This window comes from Salvelinus fontinalis, chromosome 37 (genome assembly GCF_029448725.1).
Source record: "Salvelinus fontinalis isolate EN_2023a chromosome 37, ASM2944872v1, whole genome shotgun sequence".
Classification (NCBI taxonomy): Eukaryota; Metazoa; Chordata; class Actinopteri; order Salmoniformes; family Salmonidae; genus Salvelinus; species Salvelinus fontinalis.
Window position 1 is genome coordinate 21,025,769 of NC_074701.1, and position 19,713 is coordinate 21,045,481.

General features: G+C 39.7%; 1 protein-coding gene across 1 annotated transcript in view; it reads left to right on the forward strand.

Moving 5' to 3' along the window:
• Positions 1 to 19,713, forward strand: part of LOC129836349 (protocadherin-15-like) — a 340,099-nt gene that overhangs the window by 16,551 nt on the left and 303,835 nt on the right. The window contains exon 2 of the mRNA XM_055902394.1: positions 1,452 to 1,510. The gene's annotated coding sequence lies outside the window, so the exon portion shown is untranslated. The remainder of the gene's footprint in view (positions 1 to 1,451; positions 1,511 to 19,713) is intronic.

Here is a 19,713-nt window from a genome sequence, read left to right on the forward strand (position 1 = left end):
CCAGACATATATTCATTGCTCACATGGAGCACTCAAAACAAAAGAAAAACAAATTGTCAAAACTCCTAAATTATGGTTAGGAAATAAACCAAAAATGTAGCAGGTTGGATCTATGTATACAACCTGCTACACTCCGAGAATGAGAGTGGTAAATTACAGTAATTAATCAATGCATAAAAATAAATGAATGTAACCAAATGACAGGGATTAACGGTACATTTACTAGGCCTACTGGTGACATATGGGGAATTGATGAAAATAAACAATCAAAGTGCGAACAATTCACACAATGACACAATTAATGTGCAAGAATTGGGGGGAGGACTCCCGGGTGGTGCAGGGGTCTAAGGCACTGCATCGCAGTGCTAGCTGTGCCACCAGAGATTCTGGGTTCGAGTCCAGGCTCTGTCGCAGCCGGCCGCGACCGGGAGGCCCATGGTGTGACGCACAATTGGCCCAGCATCGTCTGGGTTAGGGAGGGTTTGGCTGGTAGGGATATCCTTGTCTCATCGCGCACTCGCGACTCCTGTGGCGGGCCGGGCGCAGTGCACGCTGACCAGGTCGCCAGGTGTACGATGTTTCCTCTGACACGTTGGTGCGGCTGGCTTCCGGGTTGGATGCATTGTGTCAAGAATCAGTGCGGCTAGGTTGGGTTGTGTTTCGAGACAGCTGAGCGCATTCTGGTGTGCTGAGTGCATACATTCTGGAGACGCACCATATTTTCTTGTTTCAACGTTTTAAATTATACTCAAGACAAATTATCTTCACACATTTCAGATGCTTTTCACTGGCAGCCGCAACTCAATAATCAGCTAGCCTATTGCCACGCACGCTGCCCAAATTGCAGGCATCACAAATAGGCATAGACCTACGCACAGCAATTTTTTTAAGAAGCAGTTGATCCTCTGTGGCTTAGTCATGCTCTCTGGTGAAGTATTTTTTATTATTTTAAACACTTGACGAGGTCACTAGGTGTTGGGTTTAGGTTGCTACACTGGCAAATCCGTTGAGGCCGACCGAGACTCGAATCCAGGTCCAGCGACTGTCAACCCAACACACAAGGTCCAGGTTCCCGGAACCTGCCATGGCCTAAAATAAATAATGCATGTTAACCAGGGTAGGCTGCTGAGGGGAGGACATCTCATAATAATGGCTGGAATGGAGTGTAATGTCTGGAATGGAGTGAATAGAATGGAACCATTCCATTCACTCCATTCTGGCCATTATTATGAGTCATCCTGTCCTGAGCAGCCTCCACTGACATTAACTGACGAGAGAGGCTGAGTCTGCTTCGTCACAGCAATATCATGTTTATAGTGAAATATTGATGTACACGTTATGTGTTTTGTTGAATGTTAATATTCCATAATACTCAGGCTACGCAATTTACATTAGCCCATGTCATGTTGTAGGCCTACTATTTTGCTAATGATTATTCTCATTTTGTTTAGGTGTAAACTGTGTAACTGGAGTAAGAGATATGCAGTGTGACCACAGAAACACAAGTCAGGTAAGCTTTCTCAAACCCACAGTAAATGAGTATTGCAAGTATTTTAACAAGTATAGCAAGCAAGCATGCAACTTCTGTACTTTGTGTGAATGTGTGTCAAAGTCCAAATGTGATATGTGTTCAGATTGATTGGCGTGACTATACAGTAAAACAGTCACAGTGCCAACTTAACTAAACATTAAGGTCTGGTGGGGTTTTTAAAGTCAGACCTTGTATTGCTTTACTGTGTTTTATTTATGCCCCTCAGATGATTCACCCTGACATTTACAGAGGCTCTCTGTCATGTGAAAGTCTCTCACTATCATAAAACTGCTTGTCCAGGGTTCACATGGTAAATATTTGAGGTCGCCTTCCCCTCAGTTGGGCACAGAGTCTGTTGTATTTTTCAGGCCAACTTTTTCATAATTGGATGAGGACATTTGTTATTGTATTGTTCTGTAGTTTTAGGCATTCTGGTTGGATTAGGTAAACCACAGGGACCTGGTTCTGTGTGATTAGTTGTGTATAATGTCATAGCTCAGAGTATATTTACTGTAAAGCAAAAGTGTCATGGTACTTATGGGTGGTCTTTGAAAACTCATGCCCCACAGGCTTAAAGTGCCACTCATGCCCAAAAACACACAAAATGTTTAGTCAGCACACACACACACACACACACACACACACACACACACACACACACACACACACACACACACACACACACACACACACACACACACACACACACACACACACACACACACACACACACACACACACACACACACACACACACTTACTAACTAACAGGCTGAGTTTGAGTGAGGAGAACTAGAGAGAGGGAGGGAAGTGAAGCGAGGCAGGAGAGTTGAGGAAGGAGGAGATAGGGAGTGAGGGATAGATGAGAATCACCGGTGCAAGAGGTGTGGCATGTACTGTAGTAGAGGGGATTCAGTGTGAGCAAGGAGAGAGGGGGCAGTGGAAAGCAGGCCTAGTTTAGCAGGGTGTACGAATTGTGTGAGGTCAGGCTGAGACTCGAGGCACCAGGGTTTTACATGAAGAGAGATAGGCTAGCGAGATCATCTGAACAACACATAATCTGTCTGTCTTACTGTCTGATACTACGTCTTACTCGTGAATATTTCATGTTAATTTCGGGGGGAATTAAAACATTTGTGTGACAATATTCACAAGATTTATTTGCAGGTGTGTTCACACATGTCCGGACACTATGTGTTTTTCTTTCAATGTAATTTTTTTCCTGTGTTTTTTTGTAGTTGTTGTAAGGGTCTGATACAACAGTAATCGTTGAGCATTATAGTTATTGTAGTTGTTTTCTGATGAACTTTCAAGGTCTGTGTTCTCTGTGTGTTTCGTATTTGTCTCACATAGTTTCAGTCTTTCAGTAGAGATTGTTCTGGTAAGCGAAGCGTAGCAGACTGTGTTCAGCTTGGCTTTGTTGCCTCCTCTTGTCTGCCTCCCAGTCCAGGACCTTGTGCTGTGCTTCCAGTTCACCTGTAATTAGCTTCAATGGGGCCAGTGCTTCACAGAGCCAGGTAGACTGTTCTGACTGCAAAAACAGGAACACGCACACGCACACGCATGCACACAGACACACATACACATGAGAGGGAAGTCATCTGGAATAATCCCCTTGTGTTTGCTTGGCTGTGTGAAGGTCACCTAGCCTTCCCTTTCCATGCCTCTGCTTAATATATTTAAATGAATTTCTATTCAGTGTTATTTGGACAGGACTTTTGACTTTCAGCACTCTGGATGAAGTCAGGATCCCGTAAAGGAATCCAAGAGGGAAAACTGGCGTAGGGGGAAAAGTTAATGAGAATAGGCAGGGCAAGACTTCAGGGGTGTGTGTGATCAGAACAGGGATAATGCTTTATTACTTATTATGACCACATTGGAGCCCTTGCTATGCAGTTTGCTTGCTATCAATGCATCAGTGTTACTCAGGTAAAGAGGAAATGCCAGAGATATAGTATTTGACAGGTAATAACATGGAGCCCTGATGGCCTAGACCAGAGCTGTAATTAGCAACCTATTCTTACGCAGTTTATTGTCTGTTTCTCAGTCAGCTGTCAGTGTCCTAACCCCTCTGGATCACAGCTCAATGGGAAACATGTTTTTAAGAGCTGCTGTCCAAGATGGGCTCATTCAACCACCTTCAATTCCAATCTCCAACATGTCACATCTCTCGTAGCTGCTGCTGTAACATGTTTAGAAGTATATGGAATTACACGTTCATAGGAAGAGGTAGAGTGAGAAAAAACCCAGACTCTACCTACCGCCTTGTCAATCAAATCAACTGGAAAATTATTCAACATCAGTATGTGTGTAGATATATTTTCTAAAATGAGGTAGGAATGGTGACTCATGCCTACAGTAGGGTTGCAAAATTCTGGAAACTTTCAATAAATTCCCTGGTTTTCCACAAATCCCTTTTGGAAGTTTCCCGGAATCAGGAATATTCGGGAATAAGCAGGAAATCCGAAATCCCCCAACCAGGATTTCTGGAAAACCAGGAAATGTATTGAAAGTTCCCTGAATTTTGCAACCTTAGTCATGTCTGCAGCTCGGATAATGTAATGAGTTAAAATTATGTGTCAGCTGTGATGATCATTGCATACAGTATGAGGGTCACAATGTTCCATCAGCTGATAGGTCAGCTAACAGTTGTTTATTCCCAGAATGTTTCTGGTACGTTTGAGGCATATCCCCACAACAGCTAGCCTATTTGACACATTCTAGGAATGGCCCATCATCATTTTCACAACTGCAGATACATACCCCTTGTGGAATGTTGTGACTTGAAGTAAGAATGATATTTTCCTTTCACCTTGTCAAATGCATCTGGAAACATCACGCTTAACACAATGAATGTATAGGGAGCATCATATAGTGAGTGTTATTCTATTTCACAACTAAATGAATATCAGAGGAAAACATCCCATAGGAGTGTGTCTTCTTAGATGTGATGTTTTCATGGTATTTGTATTATAAGAAGAGGTTATTCACACTCATATAGCTAGAAAAGGGGAAGGGAAAGAGAGAGGTGTAGATGGTGAGATAGCAGTGTGAATGCCGCACACACCCACGTAAAAGGCGTTGTTCCCTCTCACAGCTTAGCGACATACAGTAGCTGTACTGTGTGGAAACACTATATATCTCAGTCCTATATCCTACTTTATCTCAGTTCTGAATCTCCTAGATTTTATCTTAATCCAGAAAGAGGTAGATAGAGAGAGAGGGGAATACAGGTAGAGAGAAATAGAGAGAAATAAAAAGTGAGAGAACATATAGAAGAGATAGAGAGAGATGGATAGGTAGAGATACAGAGTAAGTTGTTTACAGGATAAAGGGCATCCTGACATGCCTGTTAGTGTGAAAGAGCCTGTGTGTGCATAGGGAAGCTCAGAGTGTGAAACATAACCGTCTGCCATTGAATTTCATTCAGGACACCTGAGGCTGTTATGGACTAATATGGTTGATGTTTCTCAAGCCTCCCCACGCATCCCCGTGGATGTGTTTGTACGTGCATCCACTTCACGCATCCCCGTGGATGTGTTTGTACGTGCATCCACTTCACGCAGCCCTGTGTGCATGTGTGTGCGTCAATAGGGAATAGATCACCACCCCCCTGGTTTCTCTTTCCCGCTACTACCCAGCAGAACAGGGCTCTTGTTCTTCTCCAGACTTTAAAAGTTTGAGCCAAGAGGGGACTTTGAGCGGTTCTGGACCGGTTCCGACTGACATTTTGCTGTTTAAAGAGTTATGTGAATGTCGTAGGGATTATAGTGCCAGAAAGCCCCATCTGTCTGCTCTCCACTACCACTCTCTCAGCGGAACTGACTTGAAGTGTCAGGTTTCAGACCCAACATCTGCATAGGGAGTGATGTGTCACATTTTCTGGCCTATCCAGTCAAAGAATCGATTTCCTCTGAGCGACTGAGCCCAGCCGGGGAGACGGCATATGAAAGGCTACAGTTGAGCCAATCAACAGTTGGGGTTTCATCTCGATGTGATATTCTCAGCCAGATTTAGAGCTCTCAACATGAGAAAAAAATACTAAATAATTTCATAGAATTGAAAGAAGACCACTTTCTCTTGGTCACAGACGGACAAAATCTGTTTGTGCTTTAACTTCTTGAGAATACAGGGGGTGCTGTTTTTGCATTAGCATAATTTCCTCTACAGATTAAACTGCCTCTTATTCAATTATTGCTGTTACTATATGCATATAATTAATACCATTGGATAGAAAACAAGCTATGGTTTCTAAAACCGTTTCAATTTTGTCTCTGAGTGAAACATAAGTCATTTGACAGCACTTTCCCTGAGCAAGAAGAAGATTGCAAGATGTGTATGCTCGCTTCAACGCTCTGCCTATATATGGTCACGCCACCTATGACCCGAAACACACTTCATTCGTCTTCCTCTGGGTGTCAGGAAGACGTCAGAGGAGAAATTTTTTGTTTATCTTGTACTGACGTGAAATAAGACCTATTTCTTTAGCGTGACCGACAACTTCCGGTTCTCTGAAACGCGCGTTTTAGAGGTGCAATTGTCTTTTGTTATGCTGCCGTTACGGATGAAAACTATCTCCGTCTCGAAGTTTGTTTGATACATGTGACCATATCATCTTAATGTATGTTTTTTCAATATAGTTTAATCAGATTATTTGAATTTTTTCGGGAGTTTTGCCGTGTTCCGTTCTGTGAGTTTTTTAACTTTGGACAGAACCGTGCTAGTCGACCAGTACCTATGCTAAATGAAGAGGGAAAGTTGCCATTGTGAATGGATTGAACGACTCATCAGGACTAAGGACACCTTTATCAACATTCTGATGAAAGATCAGCAATAGTAAGACCCAATTTACGATGTTATTTCATATATCTGTCGTGCATGTGAACTGGTCGGGCGCGCCCAGCTGGTTCTGGCTGGCGTGGCTATGCTAATTTAGCGCTACATTTTGTTTTCGCTATAAAACATTTAATAAATCTGAAATATTGTTTGGATTCACCAGATGTTGGGCTTTCAATATCTGTACGCTGTGTATTTTTTCTGAAATGTTTTAAGACAAGTAATTAGTTATATGACGTTGGTCTCTGTAATTGTTCTGGCTGCATCAGCACTATATCAGATTGCAGCTGCAATGTAGAACTGTGATTTATACCTGAAAAATGCACATTTAAAAAGAAAAACTATGCTATACCATAAATATGTTATCAGACTGTCATCTTATGAATTTGTTTCTTGGTTAGTGGCTATATATATTTTCATTTAGTCGAATTAGTGATAGCTACTGACGCAGGAAAAAACTGTTGGAGTAAAAAAATGGTGTCTTTTGCTAACGTGTTTAGCTAATAGATTTACATATTGTGTCTTCCCTGTAAAACATTTAAAAAATCTGAAATGGTGGCTTTATTCACAAGATCTGTGTCTTTCATTGGGTGTCTTGTACTTGTGATTTAATGATATTTAGATGCTACTATTTAATTGTGACGCTATGCTAACGATGCTAATCAGTGTGGGGGGGGGGGGTGCTCCCGAATCCGGGTTAGGTACTCGGTAGAGGTTAATCTGAAGTTTTAACGAGTCTGCACATATTTGAATGGTGTCATTGTTGTCGTAAATTATATGAAATGGTGCCAATATTGCACTGTCACTAAGTATGATCATATTTTACAGTTATAAGAAAGGTGAAATCTTATATTAAGTCAGTTAAAATGTGATTGTTACTATATTAAGAAAGCATTTCAGTCATTTCAAGCCCTATTGCCCCAATGTGTTGAATAGGGAAAAAATCATATGATTTTCATATTTTTGTAATATTTGTATCTGCAGAATATTTCTGTTTACTACACTGTGGTTTAATTTGCACTCCTTCACAATAAAAGTCCTGTTATTGAACTATCATCTAAAAACGGCTACCAAAACTCAAACCAGCCACACACAAATCATCACAAATCATATTCAAGTCAATAACACCTAACATCACACACATTGTATAGACACACTGTACAGCTAAACCCATTTTGAGCTTGTGTCCTCAAAAGTGAGTACACCTCAGCAATTTATAACATTTTTTACCAGAAAGGTAACTTCTGGGCCTTTTTAAATTGATGCAACATTACCAGTTAATGTTTATGGCCACCTCATGAAAAATAATTACGTTTGGGTATGTCTATTTAGGTGGAAATCACAATTTTGCCCTATCATTTAAGAGGAGGGGAGAGTCATTGAACATTGCATTTGCCCATTTTTATAGCATGAAAACCCTTACGTTTTCACACATGGACTTCAAAGAGAAAGAAAACACTTCTTTCAAGTGGTCCTGCATTCAGGTTCTTGTTAGAGCAATGATGGTACAATTCTGTCTGCTTGGATGAAATTTTTTGTTTTGAGGGACATGAACAGTCAGGTCCCAAATTATTGGCACCCTTGCTAAAGATGAGCAGAAAATACTGTATAAATAAATAATACAAATACTGAGCTATATTGTATGCTCCAAAAATTGGGGAAATTATTTTATTTTATACTAATACAGTTCATAGAAAAAATATTTAGTTGATCAGGTAATAAAGAAAATCTCAAAAAGATAGGGGTCAAAGTTATTGGCACCCCTGTTTTCAGTACTCCAGCACCCTTCCCTTGTGAGGATAACAACACAGCCTTTTCCTAAAATGTTTTATGAGATTAGAGAACACATTGGGATGGATCTTAGACCATTCCTCCATACATAATCATTCCAGATTCTTGATATCCTTTGTCTGCTCTTATGGACTGCCCCTTTCAATTTAAACCACAGGTTTTCAATGGGGTTCAAGTCCTGAGACTGAGATGGCCATTGCAAAATGTTTATTTTGTGGTCAATATTTTGTTGTTGTTATTGTGGATTTTGATTTGTGCTTCAGGGTTATTGTCTTTCTGGATCCATTTGTGGCTAAGTGTCAACCTCCATGCCAGGCTAAAATGTCCTGGTACTGTCACGCCTGCTCCCGCTCCCCTTCTCTGGCGCTCGAGGGCACCAGGCTGCCCATCATTACGCACACCTATCACAATCGTTACATGCACCAGCACGTCTTTGGACTCACCTGGACTCCATTACTTTTTTGATTACCCTTCCTATATCTGTCTGTTCCTTGGTTTGATCCCTGTGTCAGCATTATTGTCATTATGTTTTCCCCTGTCCAGACGCTGTCCTTGTTTGTTTCTTGTCGGTTATTTATTAAATGTTCACTCCCTGTACTTGCTTCTCGTCTACCAGCGTCTGTCCTTACAGGTACTTGGTAAAGTTAATGATGCCATTGACCTTTAACAAGGGCCCCAAGACCAGTGGAAGCAAAATAGCCCTACAACATTAAAGATCCACCACCATATTTTACCGTAGGTGGGTCAATGACGAATAAGGATTTAAAAATGGGAAGGGAAAAGATGGGTTAGAAATGCTAATTAGTTATTTCTACCTTCATTAGAGTTTAGTCACCGAAAATTAAATCCATGCATTTTCATTTTGAATCATATAATTTCTCTAATGAATAATGTCATTCTGTGTGACGATAATGGATTTTAGAATCATTTTATTATTTTCCAGTATGAGCATTAAGCTGTTTATAGATTGTAATAGTTTGATCTCAACAAACATGTACTGTTTTGAAAATCAAAATTGCATCATAATTAATATAATACATTTTGATTTTCCTACTAATATGAGCTCATTTGTTGATTTTAGCACCCCAAATTTCACGTTCAAAAGTGAAAATGCTGGAAAAAAGCAGCAAAAATAAATGTTTGTGAAGGGGTAGATATTGTTATTGTAAACTCAGCTTGACAAAACTAAAAGATGTAATATGACGTGAAAAACCTGCGTTACACCGTCTGAATCTGGCATCATTATACCGAATGACATACTGTGAGATTCCACATTGGAATATCCTAAAAGACTGTCTCAGCAACAAAGATGTACTTACATATTAAATGTAAAATGAGAGGCACTGGCAATCAGTTTTAAATCAGCTTTTTTTGTAAGGTAAATGGAGAACAGGCATATGGAAAAGGAATTCTATCAGCACTCTAATTCATATATGACAGGGGTGTCAAAGTCAAATGGACGGAGGGCCAAATAAAAAATTTAGCTACAAGCCGAGGGCCGGACTGTTCGAATGTTCATTGAAAAATTTTTAAATGACGCATATAGTCTAGTGAACCTAATTGAACCTACTGAAAACCTAACAAATATATTCCAATATGATCAGATAAATAAAGCAATATTTTCTTATGGCTCTGTCAGTAATCTTTCATTTTCAACAGACACAAAAGACAAATTTCCTTTATATAAAAATCCCCATAACATGAACATTAAATGAAAGAAACCGGTATTCAAGGCACCATCAGTAGCCTATATTTTCTATTTTAGCAAAAGTGGGCTAAATTTACTTCAAAGAAAAAAACAATAATAGCAATTTTCTATCATCCACTCAACTGAAATATTTTTAAAATATAATTGGATTGAAATACAATAAAATAAAGTGCAAAAATCTATTAATCAAAAACAACACTTTGTTTAAGGAGAAGTAACATGCAGTGAAAACAAATATTAAACTTTAACTTTTAAACTTGAACTGAGTAAAAACTCTAAATATGTGATTGCACAGTAATGTTCACTTGTTTGAGGTTGAGGGTGATACTTGGTGGTGTCCCATCTTTTCCACAAGTTCATCAATGTTCGGGGTAAGGCTCTGAGCTGAGGAAATCCTCAGAATTGAGTGGAGGTGTTCAGCAGTAAGTCGACTTCTGTGTGATGTTTTGTTCAGGTTCATCAAAGAAAACAGTTGTTCACACAGGTATGTGCTGCCAAACATAGACAACGTTTGAGCAGCCTGGATGCGCAGCTGGGGCATTGTGTCGGGGAGGAAACGGGCGAACTCCGCAGCACCCACTGCCGCATATTTTGCCCTCAGTGCATCATTGCATTGGAGGTCAATCAACTCCATTTGGAGGTTTGGTGGTGAGCTTTCCACGTCAACAGCAAATGGGTTACCGAGCAGTTCCAACCTGCTTTTTTGTGCTTCAAAGTCAGCAAATCGGCGTCGAAAGTCAGCGGCAAGCATACCTATTTTATCAGCCAACTGTGCGCTCGGGAACGCACTGGTAGAGAGCTTCTCTTTCATGGTCTGGCAGCTGGGAAAGTGGCTCAAACTTTCTTTCCGCATCTGCGTCTCCCACAGAGTCAGTTTGGTTTTAAATGCCTTCACTGTACTGTACATATCAGAGATGACATGATCCCGACCCTGCAGCTGCAAGTTCATTGCATTCAGATGACTCGTAATGTCACACAGAAAAGCCATTTCACACAGAAACATTTCGTCTCGGAGTTGTGTTGTGTCTTTCCCTTTGCTGTCCAAGAACAGACAAATCTCCTCACGAAGCTCGAAACATCTTTGAAGCACCTTTCCCTGGCTTAGCCATCGCACCTCTGTGTGATAAGGCAAATCACCATGCTCCGTTTCTAACTCCGTCAGAAATGCCTTGAACTGGCGGTGATTCAAACCTTTGGCTCTGATAAAGTTAACTGTGCGCGTGATGATGCTCATTACATGCTCCATTTTCAAGGCTTTACCGCACAACGCTTCCTGGTGTATGATACAATGATAAGCTGTCAGCTCACCTGTCGCGTTTTCCTCTTGCATCTTTTCCCGTATCTTCGCCACCAGTCCGCTCCTGTGTCCACACATCGCAGGTGCTCCGTCGGTTGTCAAACCCACGAGTTTTTCCCAAGGCAGCTCTATCTCATTTACACATCTTGACACCTCTTCATACAAATCATGCCCCGTAGTTGTGCCATGCATAGGACGTAAAGCCAAAAACTCCTCTGTCACGCTTAGGCTGGAGTCCACTCCGCGGATGAAAATTGACAACTGGGCAATGTCAGAAATGTCGGTGCTCTCATCCACAGCCAAGGAATATGCAATGAAATCTTTTCCCTTTTTCACAAGCTGCTCTTTTAGATTGATGGACAACTGGTCTACTCTCTCGGCAATGGTGTTTCTGCTCAGACTCACATTTAAAAAGAGTTGCCTTTTTTCTGGGCAAACTTCGTCACAAACTTTAATCATGCAGTTTTTGATGAAATCCCCCTCCGTAAATGGCCGGGCTGATTTAGCGATCTCTTCTGCCAAAATAAAACTGGCCTTGACAGCAGCCTGGCCTTGTGATTTGGCTTTTTTGAACAGAGCCTGTCGAGATTTGAGGCCTCGTTTTAATTCCTCTGCCTTTTGTAGCCTTTGTTCCATGTCCATATTCTTGTTTTTGTCCGCGTGTTTCGTTTCATAATGTCGTCTCAGATTATACTCTTTCAGTACCGCCACACTTTCTCCACACAGAAGACACACAGGTTTTCCAGCTACCTCCGTGAACATATACTCCGACTCCCACCTTGTTTGAAACCCCCGGTTCTCAGTGTCCACCTTCCGTTTTGCCATTTTTGATGGGTATCTGAAAGTTAATTTTACTGTGATGCTGACGACTGCTGTGCCAATAAATATTGAAATGAAGCAGCCTACTGCTCGGTGCGTCACCGTTGCATTGTGGGAAATGTAGTATTGGTGCGTGTAAAAGATCTGCGGGCTGCCGGCTTGCTGCGGTCTGCGGGCCGGTTCTAATAATAAATCAAGATCATCCCAGGGGCCGTAAAAAACCTTCTCGCGGGCCGGATGTGGCCCGCGGGCCTTGACTCTGACATATGTGATATATGACATCAAGTCGAGATCAATTAATTTTGAATCATTGAAACGTAAAATATTTTAATTGAATAACATTGTCAGAAAAATATAATGAACTTGGATTGAAAATCTGCCTAAATTTTTCCCTCTGCTTCCTCTGGTTTTCCTCCATTTATCCCTTCTCTTTTCAGCTGCAGAGGTCGTCATCTCCCTAACTGGGCGATGGTCTATGTGCCCATCCTCCTTACATCTGCGGTAGCTAAACACGAGACAAATATAATATAATGCAAGCTATCATCAAAATGACTACCATTACATGAATATTTCCTAAATGCTATTGTAAACAACCTTTGAGTTATTGCCCACAGCTTAGTCTGACACTCATACATTGTATTGATTAACCCAAAAAATCTAGCCTACTGCAAATGAGTGTGAACCTAATTTAACTTAATTTAGTCTTAATTCAGGTTTGCTGGCTACTGAAATGCACTTGTCACTTAACTGCATGACCACTATAATACTTTTATATCCTGCTCAGAAGCCACTCTTCCATAACTAGAGGTTCTGAGTTCTTCCAGGCCCTGAACCCTACAGCCCTCTCTTTGTTGGATAGAGGCATCTATATCGACAGATATTCCCTCAACATCAAAACTGTACTGATAAAGCATTACTAAAACATCATGATGATAATTAAGTTTATTACTTGAATAGGTCACTTCACAAAAAACTGATAATAATGACCATGTCATTACTTTTGTCTTTCACAATGTAATAAAGACAAAATATACCTTTAACACATACAAATACGTATATGTGTTATAAATAAAACATACACATTCCCTAAAAGCTTAAGAATAGTCCTAAAAACACAAAAACTATATGTGTCATGCAGAGTAACAAATGACATTGTGGTATAACAGTTATACAGAATGACTTAATCATTACTCCGTATGACAAAAATCAGTTTGAACTTATTCTACAGGCAATTGCTCGGTCATCTATGAAAAAACTATCACCTTGATATACTGCATTATATTGTTATCTTTCACATCAAATATGCCATTTTAAAATAAAACAACATTATAAATTCATCAGTGCTGAAGTGAAAGCCATCCTCTCTTGGGGAATGCTGCTTTTTAGTTAGCTTTGCGACAGTATCAAAAATTGATTTTGGATTGTTCTTATTCTCCTCAATAAAAACCCTTTAGGGCTAGGCGTCCCGCTAGCAGGACAACTTCCGGTGAAACTGGATGGCGCACAGTTCAAATAAATAATCATTAAAGTGAATGCACCAATTTGTAAGTCGCTCTGGATAAGAGCGTCTGCTAAATGACTTAAATGTAAATGTAAATGTAATAAAAATTATGGATAATAAACGTTTATGTACATATAAGTGATCATATCGGGTGAAAGCTTAAATTCTTGTTAATCTAACTGCACTGTTCGATTTACAGTAGCTATTACAGTGAAAGCATGCCATGCGATTGTTTGAGGGCGGCGCCCCACATCAAAATATTTTTCCACCAGCACAGGTTTCATAAATTCACAAATAGCGAAGAAATATTTGCTTACTTTTTTTGAAAATCTTCCTCTGATTTGTCATCCAAAGGGTCCCAGCTATAAAATTTAGTGTCATTTTGTTAGATAAAATCATCCTTCTTTATATCCCAAAAAGTCTGTATAGTTGGCACCATCGATTAGAGTAATCCACTCGTTCAACATGCAGAGAAAGGAATCTGAAAATCGACCCCTAAACTTTGTTACAACAAGTCAAAATACGTTTCTATTTACTCCTCAGATACCCTAAAATGTAATCAAACTATAATATTTCTTACAGAAAGAAGTATGCTCGATAGGAAAGCGATTTTAGCAGGTGCGTTCTGTCTTCATGGCGCGCGCAAACACGAATTTCCTAGACTGTGTCCCTGTACTAAAACTGATATTTCTTCTTCGTTTTTGAAGTTACAAGCCTGAAACCTTGAACGTAGACTACTGACACCATTTGGAAGCCATAGGAATTGCATCCAGGGAGCTAAATTTTCAGTATGCCCTTATACTTTCCATTGTAAGAGCATGGTCTCTCTCAACATTTTAAATTCTGGTTGGTTTTTCTTTGGATTTTCTCCTACCATTTCTATTGTGTTATATTCTCCTGCATCATTTTAACATTTCTGCAACGTGTTTTCTTTCCAATGGTACCAATGATGTGCATATCCTGGCTTCAGAGCCTGAACAACAGGCAGTTTACTTTGGGCACGTCATTCAGGCGGAATTTGAGAAAAAAGGGGCCTAGCCCTATTAAGTTGGAAAAATAGGATGATCGAGCAGAAGTGAGGGCTCTTCAATACTACACGGTACTGTCTTTCCAAGCTAGACAGAAGACTCCCAGTTCCGTTCCAATATTTTGGAAGCTTCCTTCAGGGCTTTATATGAGAACGAGTATTTTCAGAGGTACTATTTAACACAAGTGGAAGTCCTCTTAAGACCAGGTATGCAATTTTCTTGACAAAGTTGCCAATAATTATTATACCTTTATTTCAACAAGGAACACAGACTGAGACTTATAATCTGACTATTACTCAATCATGTCAAACAAACAACATAAAGGCTCTCGTCAGCACCATAAGCACTTTGAAGGACAAAAGGCTTATAAAATGTCAAACAACTTTGTCATCAACACCATCAAACACAGTAAATGCATGGTAATGTTCACTGAAATGTATACAATATTGTCAATCACAATAATCTTAGTTATTTTACAAAATACTTTTCATGCTCATTACTGCAAACTAACAGTCCCTCTCTGTACTCCGTGCCATCCATCTTAACCCAGCTGCTAGTGTAAATGGCTTTCTGCATAGTGACCTGAAGGTTGGCTTTAGTTGGATGGTTTTTGTGCTCCAAGTACCCATAGTCAAACAAGTAGATTCTTGAGAGAAGAGCATGTTTCGAAATAACATTTTCAGAGACATAGTCAAACAACAATTTTAACTCAAACTTAGCCACCCCTTCAAGAATGTCATGCATTATTTCCACAGAAAAATTACTACAAACATGGAAGTGCTGCAAACTGTTTAGTTTAGAATGTTTCTTTACACCTTACAGAGATGTGGGTCTGATTGCAACTGATTCAAATGCATTTTAAATTGATATTTTATCTCGCAAGACAATCCTAAGGTCCTCCTCTCTGTAAACCATCTGAGCATTAGACTTCACACAGAACCTTCACACATCACACAGAACCTGCAAAAGTAATGACCACTGAAGGACTCTGTGAAACCAAGGACTGCATGCATTCCCAAATTGTCTCCAGTTATTTGGCAGATAGTGCCATAAACTCTCAGTTGAAAAAGGAAAATTTACACCATCACTCTCCAGTTTTTAACATCATTAACCAAGGGCTCTAGAATGGCATCAAAGCCATATTTCTTTAGATCATGGTAATGAAATAATGAAACTAAATTAATATTCATCACAGCAGAGTTAAACTTGGGTGGCGGATTCCTGAGGACAAAATAAATGGCGCCTATCTTGTGAACACAACGCTTGGATCCAAGCGGATTGGCACTTTCAAAGTAATCATAGAACAATTGGATCTGTAAAGCATTTCTATGTTTTGAGAACAAGGATGAGTCTTAAAGTAAATTCCATCACAAAAGTCTTTTGAAGTGTCTTCCACAGATGTATGCCTAGGTGCATTTTCCAATAACTTATAGATTTCAGAATTGCGAAACATGAACTTCAATGTTTCCAGTATAGAAATATATACAAAAGTGTCTTTACACCATTTACACCGTGCCAAGAATGTGCAAAGCTGTCATCAAAGCAAAGGGTGGCTACTTTGAAGTATAAATATACAGTTATAGTTTATAGAAATATAAACTATATTTTGATGTATATACATATACACACAGTTGAAGTTGGAAGTTTACATGCACCTTACCCAAATACATTTACACTCAGTTTTTCACAATTCCTGACATTTAATCATAGTAAAGAATCCCTGTCTTAAGTCAGTTAGGATCACCACTTTATTTTAAGAATGTGAAATGTCAGAATAATAGTAGAGAGAATTATTTATATCAGCTTTTATTTCTTTCATCACATTCCCAGTGGGTCAGAAGTTTACATACACTCAATTAGTATTTGGTAGCATTGCCTTTAAATTGTTTAACTTGGTTCAAATGTTTCAGGTAGACTTCCACAAGCTTCCCACAATAAGTTGGGTGAATGTTGGCCCATTCCTCCTGACAGAGCTGGTGTAACTGAGTCAGGTTTGTAGGCCTCCTTGCTCGCACATGCTTTTTCAGTTCTGCCCACAAATTTTCCATGGGATTGCAGTCAGGGCTTTGTGATGGTCACTCCAATACTTTGACTTTGGTGTCCTTAAGCCATTTTGCCACAACTTTGGAAGTATGCTTGGAGTCATTGTCCATTTGGACGACCCAATTTGCGACCAAGCATCCTGACTGATGTCTTGAGATGTTGCTTCAATATATCCATATAATTTTCCTCCCTCATGATGCCATCTATTTTCTGAAGTGCACCAGTCCATCCTGCAGCAACGCACCCCCACAACATGATGCTGCCACCCCGTGCTTCACGGTTGGGATGGTGTTCTTTGGCTTGCAAGCCACCCCCTTTTTCCTCCAAACATAACGATGGTCATAATGGCCAAACAGTTCTATTTTTGTTTCATCAGACCAGAGGACATTTCTCCAAAAAGTACAATCTTTGTCCCCATGTGCAGTTGCAAACAGTAGTCTGGCTTTTTATGGCGATTTTGGAGCAGTGGCTTCCTTGCTGAGTGGCCTTTCAGGTTATGTTGATATAGGACTCATTTTACTGTGGATATAGATACTTTTGTACCTGTTTCCTCCAGCATCTTCACAAGGTCCTTTGCTGTTGTTCTGGGATTCATTTGCACTTTTCGCACCAAAGTACGGTATGACAGCTGCGTGGTCCCATGGTGTTTATACTTGCGTACTATTGTTTGTACAGATGAACGTGGTACCTTCAGGCATTTGGAAATTGCTCCCAAGGATGAACCAGACTTTTGGAGGTCTTCAATTTTTTTTCTGAGGTTTTGACTGATTTCTTTTGATTTTCCCATGATGTCAAGCAAAGAGGCACTGAGTTTGAAGGTAGGTCTTGAAATACAGCCACAGGTACACCTCCAATTGACTCAAATTATGTCAATTAGCCTATAAGAAGCTTCTAAAGCCATGACATAATTTTCAGGAATTTTCCAAGCTGTTTAAAGGCACAGTCAAATTAGTGTATGTAAACTTCTGACCCTCTGGAATTGTGATACAGTGAAATAATCTGTCTGTAAACAATTTTTGGACAAATTACTTGTGTCATGCACAAAGATGATGTCCTAACCGACTTGCCAAAACTATAGTTTGTTAACAAGAAATTTGCGGAGTGGTTGAAAAACTAGTTCAATGCATTTCTTTAGTAGTAAAGGCCAAAATTAATATTTTATCAAATATATATATATATATATATATATTTTTTTTTATGTATACCTAAACGGATCCTAAAATTCAAATCAATCTGCTAAATGATCTATAGTATGACCATCCTCAACCAATTCCATATGTCTTCGTAATAAAATAAAAAATCATAAAAGTTTTTGAGGCATAAAATATAGCTCATTGTTTGTATTATTTTATACAGTATTTTTTGCTCATCTTTGTCAAGGGTGCCAATAATTTTGGACCTTACTCACTGTACTCTGTATGTTTCCTCACAAAATGTTTCCACAACGACTGTGTAGAAGCCAATGACAGAACAAAATTGACATTTTCATTTTTCAGTAACCACCCCATTTTGCCATTAAGCCATGAAACCATTTTGTACCATGTGGATTTGCCATTGTGAATATTATTTCATAGTCTACACGTGGCCTACAATTACAGCCACTCCAGTTTAGTCTCTACATTGTGAAAGTTGGATATGCTTCAGTACCACATGTTTGGAAAGTCAACTTCGAAGTGCTAATAGACTCTCCAGAGATATGGTTGCCCTGAGTTGTAAGAGTAATAAACTGGGATCGCTGTCAAAGAGTTGTTCCCCTAGGTTATCAATGTGAGAGCGTTCAGTGTTAGCGGTAGCCTCTGGGAGCTCCAGTCAAAGATCTGGTCCAAGCATTCTGTTCTGTTCATCATGTGTTCTAAATACTCAGCCTCTCACAGTCATCATAATCACCCCAAAGCTAGGATCTATAATTCATTTTTTCCCCCTTCCCCCTTCTGTCACATTTAAAGGGACATGGTCATGGCCAGCACCAGGCATAAGCGAGATAAGGGGTCACTTATTACCCAGGCCGCTAGGGGGCCCCAGTCCCCGGTCGGGGTCTCAATTTACTGTTTAGAGTTAGAACCGTGGAATACACAAGGTGCAAGTTCGATATTTGGCTGTGCATCACCAGTTTTTTTTTTAATCTTATGTCAGTCACTGTTTACCAGTCAGCTAACCATTTTTAGATTGGTAAATTAGTCTAGGCACCTATATAAACTTAATGGCCGAATATTAACCAGGCATGCAAGGCACGTGCCCAGGGTCCTGACCTCCAGGGGTCCCCTATTGATTTTGTTAGTCACTCTCACTCAGATATCATTAACATGGCACAATTTATCTCCACCCCATTGCAAAATGGGTAGAATTGCAGGAAATTAGTTGTATCACTGCCAAGAAACTAATTTGGTTTAGGGCCCACCAAATATGGTTTAGGGCCCCCAAAAGCCTCGAGCTGGCCCCGGACATGGTGGTCAAAAAAATTGGGGAAAAATGTGCTTTTCATTACAACGTGTGCTTGGTAAATCAATGTCGTTTCAGGAAGATAAATGAAAAGAAATGGCTATGAATGCTCGGCAATGGACAGCCATATTATGTTATCACTCACTGTTTTAAGCACGACTATATTAATTCCTTATTTTTGGACATACACCCAATTTCCATGATCCAAAGCCCAAAGTACCAACTCGAGCATAATCTCTTCAGTCACTTTCAAAGGTGACGGATTATATTTTACTGATTTATTTCCCATGAAAAATGAATATGGTAGTAGAACAACAAAATGTTCTATTGAATTTGTGCTATTACATTCTGGTTTGAATACACAAATCACCTTTCCATTCCCCAAATCTGGCATGTGTCTAACTAGTTCTATTGAACCAAACCACTCTTAGAACTGTATCTTGTCCTCAAAACTAGGAGCCTTATTCATTGAATCACATGTCCTCAATTTGAATTGGAGTATACATTTGAATTGAAATCCTGGGATGCAGTCGTAGAATATTAGTAAGAATTACCAGACATAGACTTTAAATTCCGCAATAGTATTTGCAATTCTTCAACTGTTGTTGTAGGATAAATGTTACCTTATTAGATCAGATCTGATAAACCTTATGTAACGAGTTAACAAGTCAATGCCAATGATTAAGTTAGCAATGACAGGGCTTCTTAAGAAACTTCTAA